We start from the raw sequence: 9484 nt of genomic DNA, 5'->3' as shown, positions 1-9484 counted from the left end.
GGCAGAGAACGTATAATACTGGTGGTCACTGGTCAGCAAAACTCTGCACTGTACTCCTCCTATATAATACTGGTGGTACCCAGTCCCCACAATAAAGCAGTGTGAGCACAGATATATACAGCACACTGAGCACAGATATGGAGCGTTTTTCAGGCAGATAACGTATAATACTGGTGGTCACTGGTCAGCAAAACTCTGCACTGTACTCCTCCTATAATACTGCTGGTCCCCAGAATAAAGATATTTACAGCCCCCTGAAACAAAGTGAGATGACGCCAGCCACGTCCTCTCACTATCATTTCCAATGCACGAGTGAAAAATGGCGGCGACGCGCGGCTCCTTATATAGAATCCGAATCTCGCGAGAATCCGACAGCGGGATGATGACGTTCGGGCGCGCTCGGGTTAACCGAGCAAGGCGGGAGGATCCGAATCTGCCTTGGACCCGTGTAAAATGGGTGAAGTTCTGGGGGGGTCGGATTCCGAGGAACCGAACCCGCTCATCACTAATTAAGACCCCAATGAAGGACCCCTTCACTTCTCTGTTTGTCTGGGAAACAAACCCATGAAACCCGTATATGAGCCCTAGGCAGGAGACTAGTTTGCCTGATGGATGCTCTGACTATGGGTAGGTGAGAAGCTGGTTATGCAGAATTCTGTCAAGTTTCTCACTGCTGATGTCTAGAGGAACGGGCCTGACTTCTGCCAAGTAACAGTAGGGAGGATTATTAAACACCCCCCCCCGGGGTCTTATACCATAAACCCTTTATCATGAAGACATTTATTGGTTAAGGCCTCTGTGGCGTGTATAGGGCTTGAGTGCAGATTTGTGTAAAAAGTAGTAAACAACACGGAGATTAGCGCTGAAGGCTCGGATACAATCTAACTCCCTGCATTATATGTAAATCCTTAAAGCTTTAAGCATGAATGATAGATAGAGAGATAGAACCATTTGTGTCTTTGTGATGTCAGTGTAGCCACATCCATCATCCAATACACAGATGAAGAGAATAAAAAGCAGAGAGACAAAGGAGGGATATGCAGAATAAAACCGTGTTCTGTAAAAAGGCGCAATCTGCAGACATACAGTAGAAGACGCAGGGCACTGTGTTTCTACACAACGGGGACGGGTGTAATTGTATCTTGCAATGTTATTAAACATGGGAATCTGTGTAGTGAGAGAGCGTGGAGACACTGCCAAGTGACGGGAGCAATGCCCTCTTCTGTGGGCTCAGGGATGTGCAGGTTCATCTGTACAAAGCTCCACAGTGTCTGGTGTCTCTGTCTGCTCACCTGGCAGAGAGATAAGATGTCTTATAACAATATCTCACAATGACAGTCACACAGTGGGGGTCATTCCGAGTTGATCGCTCGCTGGCAGTTTTTAGCAGCCGTGCAAACGCTATGCCGCCGCCCACTGGGAGTGTATTTTAGCTTAGCAGAAGTGCGAACGTTTTTATAGCAGAGCGCCTACAAAAACATATTGTGCAGTTTCAGAGTAGCTCAAAACCTACTCAGCGCTTGCGATCACTTCAGACTGTACAGTTCCGGATTTGACGTCACACACCCACCCAGCGTTCGCCCAGCCACGCCTCCATTTTCCCTGGCACGCCTGCGTTTTTCCGCACACTCCCTGAAAACGATCAGTTGACACCCAGAAACGCCCACTTCCTGTCAATCACACTGCGGCCACCAGTGCGATTGAAATTCTTCGCTAGACCCTGTGCAAAACTACATCGTTTGTTGCGCCCGTACGACTCGCGTGCGCATTGCACCGCATATGCATGCACAGAACTGACGTTTTTTTAGCCTGATCGCTGCGCTGCGAACAAATGCAGCTAGCGATCAACTCGGAATGACCACCAGTGTTCACTGTGCATCATTATATTAGGGGTAATTCAGAGTTGATCGCAGCAGAAAATTTGTTAGCCGCTGGGCAAAACCATGTGCACTGCAGGTGGGGCAGATGTCACGTGCAGAGAGAGATAGATTTGGGTGGGTTATATTGTCTCTGTGCAGGGTAAATACTGGCTGCTTTATTCTTACACTGCAATTTAGATTTCAGTTTGAACACACCCGACCCAAATCTAACTCTCTCTGCACATGTTACATCTGCCCCCCCCTGCAGTGCACATGTTTTTGCCCATCTGCTAACAAATTTGCTGCTGCAATCAACTCTGAATTATCCCCATTGTCTTAAGGGCCCTACACACTGGACGATATTTTTGGAACGATATGAACGATATTGTTCAAAAATGAACGATATACAGTATCGTTCATATCACTCAGTGTGGAGGCACTGACGATAAACGATTCGCATCCCCACTGTCGTTCATCTTTGGTCTTTCATCGTTTATCATTGCAAGGGGCCCTACACACTAGCCGATCCGCCGCCGAGCTGCCCGACGGCGGATACGGCCGACGGGCGACCCGGTGGCGGGGGGGGCAGTGACGGGGGGAGTGAAGTTTCTTCACTCCCCCCGTCACGCGGCTCCATTGAAGTGCAGGCAAATATGGATGAGATCGTCCATATTGGCCTGCATGCACAGCCGACGGGGGACCAGCGATGAACGAGCGCGGGGCCGCGCATCGTTCATCGCTGGAGCCTCCACACTGAAAGATATGAATGAGTTCTCGTTCCACACTGAAAGATATGAACGAGTTCTCGTTCATTTATGAACGAGATCGTTCATATCTTTCAAAAAATCGGCCAGTGTGTAGGGCCTACAAGCCAATTTGGCCGATATCTATGAATGCAATGTACCTTATCGCTCAGTGTGGAGGTAATCAACGATGAATCGTTCATCGTTCATATCGGTTATTGTTCAAATTGCTCAAATTGTCCAGTGTGTAGGGCCCTTTACTGTGTCCCTGCCACCTCTGCTGAGCGGCTGTTCCATGTCTCTATAAGCCTTTCCGTTTAGATTAGGGTTCCTTGTTTAAATACACTGCCGTCTGCTCCAGGGGTCAAGCAGAGTTGGGGGTCCAGGAGGACAGACCCCCCTACTATTAGCGGCATGGGGAGGGCAAATTACCCCAAAGGAATATAAATGTCTCTATATTATCAGTTCCTATTCTCTAGGATGTAAATATTTGTAAATACTCTGTAAATATTTCTTTGTACATTTTATTTTGTAGGGCATTTATCAATTTCCCTGAATGTATTCTGGTTTATTCTACATAAAAAGGCCACTGTTATAGATGTATAAACACACATATAAGATACAATCATAGGGACATGAATCCTGCGGTGTTGAGGCACTGATTGACATAAATCCGGAGGGAGGTGGGGGGCTGAGGCACTGATTAGTATAAATCTATGGGGACTGAGGCACTGACTGACATGAGTTCAGTCCTGAAGCATTGATCGGCATGAAACCAGGTTGCTGAGACACCGATTGGCATGATCTAGAAAGTCTGAGGCACTGATTGCAAAAAATCCAGGTGGTCTGAAGCACTGACTGACATGAATCCTAGGAGTGGGGGTAGGGGGATTAGCATGAATCTAGGAGAAAAAGTAACTGATATATATGATTCCAGAGTCTGAGGCACTGATTGGCATGAATCAGAATGTCTGAGGCACTGACTGACACGAATCCAGGGTGGATGCAGCACTGATTAAGAAGAATCCAGTGGGTCTGAGGCACTGATTGGTATGATTCCAGGAGGGCTGAGGCACTGATTGGCATGAATCTAGGGGTCTGAGGAACTGATTGACATGACCTCAGGGGGTCTGAGGCACTGATTGGCATGAACCCAGCTGTGCTTCATGAGGCACCGATTGGCATCATTCCATGAGGGCTGAGGCACTTATTGACAGCTCAGAATAGAGAAATATGCACTGCAGCTGTTGCTGAACCACATGTACCAGTCATCTACCAGTCACCAGTAGGGTTGAGTTACTGATTGGCATTAATCCATTGGATCTGAGACACTGACTGGCATGAATACAGTAGGGCTGAGGCACCAATTGGCATAAACCCAGACCTTCTGATGCACTGATTGGCCTGAATCCAGGGGGTCTGAGGCACTGATTGGCCTGAATCCAGGGGGTCTGAGGCTCTGATTGGCATGAATCCAGGGGGTCTGAGGCACTTATTGACATGACCACCGGTGGTCTGAGGCACTGATTGGCATCAATCCATGAGGGCTGAGGCACTAATTAACAGCTCAGAATAGAGAAATATGCACTGCGGCTGTTGCTGAACCACATGTACCAGTCATCTACCAGTCATGAATCCAGGAGGGCTGAGTTATTTATTGCCATTAATCCACTGGATCTTAGGCACTGATTGCCATGAATACAGGAGGGCTGAGGCACTGTACTGATTGGCATGAGTACAGGGGGTCTGAAGCACTGATTGGCATGAACTCAGGGGGTCTGAGGCACTGATTGGCATGAATCCAGGGAGTCTGAGGCACTGATTGACCTGTACCCAGGGGGTACGAGACACTGTCATGAATCCAGGGGGTCTGAGGTACTGATTGCCATGAATTCTGGAGGGCTGAGGCACTGATTGGCATCAACACATGAGGGCTGAGGCACTACTCAGAATAGAGAAATGTGCACTGTGGCTGCTGCTGAACCACATGTACCAGCCATCTCCCAGTCTCGGGGCATGTAGCCCAGCAGCTGCTGGTGACATTTCCCTAGGGCAGCCCATGGGGCAGGGAATCCTCTTTTCATTCAGGGAATTTTGGACCGGAGCTGCAGCTCCCCGCTATTGAGATTCAGTGTAACCGCCTCATCTCTCTGGAGAAGGGGCTGGGAATATAAATGAGGCTCGGGGGAGATAAAATAATAGGTTATGACTGAGGACTAGATTGTGCTGAAGTGCTATCATGTTATCAGCTGCAAGGAGAACGCAGTGATCCCAGGGGACACTGCACATCTGCACACATTACACAGCCTCTGGGCTGCAGAACATCCCACCACCCACCTTGTTTGTCTCAGTCACTCTCATCTGCCTCCTGACATTAACATAATCATTCATACTTCCCTTACACTGGAAGAGTTAAATTAAAACATCCCCTTCTCTCTGCTTAGGAGGGATGGGAGACATCTAAATAGACAGCCACAGCCAGGGGCTGTGCAAGCCATGAATCAGGAATGCAAATTGGGCTGCAGCTTCCAAAGCAGCCTGCCAGTGGCAGGAGCACCCACCCTCTCTCCCTGGCACACAAAGGGTGCCAGTGTCTGGAGCTAGTGATGGGGAGGAGGGGGAACCAGTGCTCTATGGGGGGGGCTTAAATTGCACCTCCCCAGTAACAAGAACCCACATGAGGGCATGTCGGTGGGCGATCACACTACCTGGGGAATGGAGATCGCTCCTGGAAATTGGAAGTAGAATGCTGCAAACTGCAGAGGAGTGGGGGGTGTCGGGGGGTTGTTCATCCTGAATCCATTCTTACTGTCACAGATTACATGCTGCTCACTAGTAACACAAACACTATCAGATGCTGCAGACAAGAATCTTCCCTTAGATTACTAATCTCCGGCTGCTGACTATGGCTCCTCACTGACAGCTTTAACCTGTTCCCTGCCATGTAGAGGGAGTTTTACTGTATCCAACAGGCTGTGGTGGAACTACAACTCCCAGCATGTCCTGCCAGCCTGACATGATGTCTGGGTCCTGTGGTCCCCTCTTGTTCTGGAGAGCCACAGGTGCTGTGTGCTCCCCCCTGAGGTCTGGTCCCCAGTGTAACCAGCCGCCCAGGTGTTTGCATAGTATCATTATAATATAAAGTTGCAGCAACTCCTCTCCCCAGAGGGGTATTACTGGGTGATTCTGCCCCTAGCTGCAGACAAGGTTGCGGGGACTAAGCTACAGCTGGGCTGGATCTCACTAGGTTCATCCATCCACCCCCTGATAGCACCATGCCTTCCCAGCACTAATGACCCTTATCCATCTCTGCACTGCTGGTCCCCAGCGATGCCCTGGGATTCTGCTCCACCGTGTTATCTATTTGGGGCACATCCATCCTTTATGTCAGTGATATTATTGTGCAACGTCTGAGGATAAGACACACACAGTCCCTGCAGATGCACCATCATGTAGGCAAAGGCTTGGAGCACTCCCCTTATCGCCCACCTAGGCTTGGAGCACTCCCCTTATCGCCCACCTCTCTGCAAACGTCTGACCGGCAGCTGTGCAGTCAGCGAAGGGGTTAATCCTTGAAAGCACCCGAAGGCTGGCGCTGGTGCAGCTTTTACCCACACACACACAGGATTCCTGGTGTCGAGGAGAATTGCTGGGTTTTCAGGAAGCCCTGTGGACCGCTATACAGAGCATCCAGTCTTCATGCACCCTATTTACAAACACTCTTCGCAGGACATGCCTGGTCCGACGGACACAATGCAACACGTAACCGTTACTCTGTGCAACAAATGTATCAAATCACAGAGGCGCTGGGGGTCTGCTCTTTGCACACAGACTGGTATTAAAAACATATTCATACATATATACATACATACATACATACATACATACATACATACATACATACATACATACATACATACATGTATGCATGCATACATGCATGCATGCATACATACATACATACATACATACATACATACATGCATACATAAACAAATAATAAATGGAATTCAATAAATAAGAAAAAATAGAATAAATAAATCTAAATAAATAAATGGAATAAATAAATAAATATATAAAAGTAATAAATAAATAATTGTAGGTATTAGCAGTTATTTAACAGCCATAATAACATCAATAATACAATGAGGATGATGGGCAGCCACTGACAGCTGCTACAGATAGTGGAGCCCAGGCAGCCGGAGGAGAATGCTGCAGTCCTGGATTTCCTGCGAGTGGACTGAGGGTGGAAGCATTCAGCAAGATACCTTTAAGATCAGCAAGAGGAGTGAAAAAAAAATATATCCAGGGAAAGGTTCCATCATTTGCATGCTAAGCCCCGCCCCTCGGTGATGTCAGCTGTGGAGAGGAATGCTGGCGGCAGCAGAGCTGCTCACATTGAAGTCTCCAGTAGCAGCAGTAGGCACGCAGCCCAGGTCCTCTTCTCTGACCATCCCTGGTGACCTGAGCAGGAGCTGCCCCAGGGTCCCCCCCCTGCAGAACATCTCACCCAGCTGGCCATCTCTGTCTGCACACTGGAGCCACCCCAACTTCTTAGCAGACTTTCAGCCGGGAGAGGCAGCACCTGACCTGGGATTGCTTTGCTGGCAGCTCCCCCAGAACTTTGGATACGCCGGCTGAGCCTGTGCATGGGTCCAGCTTCTTTTGCATGGAATGAAGAAGGAGCTATTAGGGGCGACCAGGGTGTAAGAGCTTTGGCATGGTGCAGCTTGCAAGCATTGGGACTGGACTGTCCTCATTATTCCTCTAGATGATGCTCAGGGCTATCTGCAGAGCAACAGCACCACTTCCACCGTACAGGAATTAAAGGTAAGGCAGGGGAGCTGTACACTCGGGGTCTGTGCACCGCTGGGTGCTGCTGTAGAAATACACTCACTCATCTCTCAATTAGGATTCCAAGCGCAGAGGAAAGTGCTGCTTGTTACAAAGTATCTTCACATGCAAATCCAAGTTCCTGGTGCAGCGATTGCCCATCACTCTGTGCTGTGTGCAGGTGTTACACTTGGATGTGGCAGGGACCAGTGATGGGAGGAAGGTGGCTGTAGGTGTCTTCTCACCTAGGTTTATACGTGTGTCATGTAAGATCCTTACCCTGGAGCCACACAGCTGTGCTATCTCAGTATCCACACACACACACACACACACACACACACACACACACACACACACACACACACACCTACCTGCATCTGCTGTCAGCCCTAAGAGTCAGGTAAGGAAGAGTGAATTGCAACTTGTCGTGTTACACAGAGCAGAGTGCCTGAGCCTTTGTCAGCTGCAGAATGGAATGATGCTCTGGTCCTGATGAGAGAGAGGGGGAGAGAGATGAGTGGGGATGCAGTGATGGGCTGCAGGATGGTCAGACCTCAGTACTTGGCTGCAGTACTGACTGTGGAGGAGAGAGGTGAGGAGGGCTCAGCTCCATCACTCAGTTGCATCTTGTGGCTGATATAGATGATGATTGCCTAAGGGAGGCTTGGAGTGCAATAGCAACTGGTAGGGAAATATAAGGAATAGGTACTGTGCAGAGCCTCCCCGGCTTGCTTCAGCTGGCTAATAAGTGACCTGGACCCTTCCTGTCTGCAGTGGGTTGTGGAGCATTAAGCCTCACTGTTAGGTATGCATTTTATGTATTATCCTATTTTGCATGTTGGTGTTATCATTAGCGGTGCATTGGGTGGACACTTTGCAGAAGGTGAATTCTGACAAGCACCTATGGTAAAGAGGTGCAGCGTTTACCACGCCAAGCCATGCTCAGGTGTACAGCGGCCCTGCTGTTTTATATTCTAATGAACAGACCCTTTGTTAAAGCTCATTCTTTCAGCATCAACACAGTATTATTATGTTGAGCCACAGGAAAGCAGAAGAGAGAAAAAAATCTATCCACAGCCTGCAGTTACTTGTATAGCCAGAAAGTGCCATTCAGCAGCAACATACCAGCAATCTGTGAAATTATGTATTCTCAGGCGGTAGCAGGGCTCTTTTTTTTTGGTGTTCTTTTAATCAATCAAGTTGTGCAGCAATCAAAATAAAGCAAACTTTCTATGCCCATATTATTATCGTTATTTTTCTGGAGAATTAAAAGCGCCTTGCTGCTTCAATCCGTCCTCTGCAGGGGGATATTGATTAATGTCTGTTCTGTAGATATATTCAACACACAAGTAGTGTCCAGGTAAAATCAATTTTGGAATAAAACGTTTGCCACAGTTGCTTGATTCGTACATAATGCAGACCGGTTCCCCGCTTCAATCTTGCAGGGAAGCTTTACATTTCAATGTCTAACAGAATCATACTGACAAATATACATCTTTCATGGGGCTGTGGAGCCATAAACTAAAAGAATTGCTGCTTTAAATAGCACAGAAACTATTTCTGATTGTCATAAACATCTATCTTGCTATCTGCAAGGTGCACATAACTCTCCGTATGTTGTCTACATTATTCATTACACCAAGATACATGTTGCATATCATAAAATAGATTCTGAATTATGACGGACTCCAGGGTGGAAATGGAAATCACCAGGATATATGAAATTTCCAAGATTTATCTGACTTGTTCTGCAGTGCCAAAGACCGACGCGGTTCTCCTACTTGGTAAAACGCATGGGGTGTTTGGATTTGGGCATTTAAAGGCATTTTAGGATTGTTTAATGAGTGTATGTGTTTGGTGGTGGTGGTGGTCACTTTGATCTACATCCATTAGCATTTAAGATATTGTGTTGTATTGGTCATTTAGTGCTGCATATGGTGTGTGTTCTTGGCCAGTGTCTCATGCAGAATTACCTAGAACTCAGTTTTCCTTGACACATAATGGTGCCCACTTGTCTTTACCAGGATAGGTTGTCTCATTGAGAGGTTG

At 47.8% G+C, this 9484-nt stretch overlaps 1 protein-coding gene across 7 annotated transcripts in view; it reads left to right on the top strand.

The window, feature by feature from the left end:
- Nucleotides 1-6965: 6965 nt before the first annotated feature.
- PCDH11X (protocadherin 11 X-linked) overlaps nt 6966-9484 on the top strand; it is a 1521665-nt gene continuing 1519146 nt past the window's right edge. For 4 of the 7 annotated variants that reach the window (XR_010183186.1, XM_063938380.1, XM_063938379.1 and 1 more), the window contains exon 1: nt 6966-7432. The gene's annotated coding sequence lies outside the window, so the exon portion shown is untranslated. Of the gene's footprint in view, nt 7433-8009; nt 8241-9484 lie in introns of those variants that run through there. The other 3 variants (XM_063938376.1, XM_063938381.1, XM_063938377.1) reach the window with 2 other exon arrangements.

The sequence above is a fragment of the Pseudophryne corroboree genome, chromosome 8 (assembly GCF_028390025.1).
Source record: "Pseudophryne corroboree isolate aPseCor3 chromosome 8, aPseCor3.hap2, whole genome shotgun sequence".
NCBI lineage: Eukaryota > Metazoa > Chordata > Amphibia > Anura > Myobatrachidae > Pseudophryne > Pseudophryne corroboree.
The sequence above is the reverse complement of the archived record's forward strand: the minus strand, read 5'-3'. Positions and strand labels throughout refer to the sequence as shown.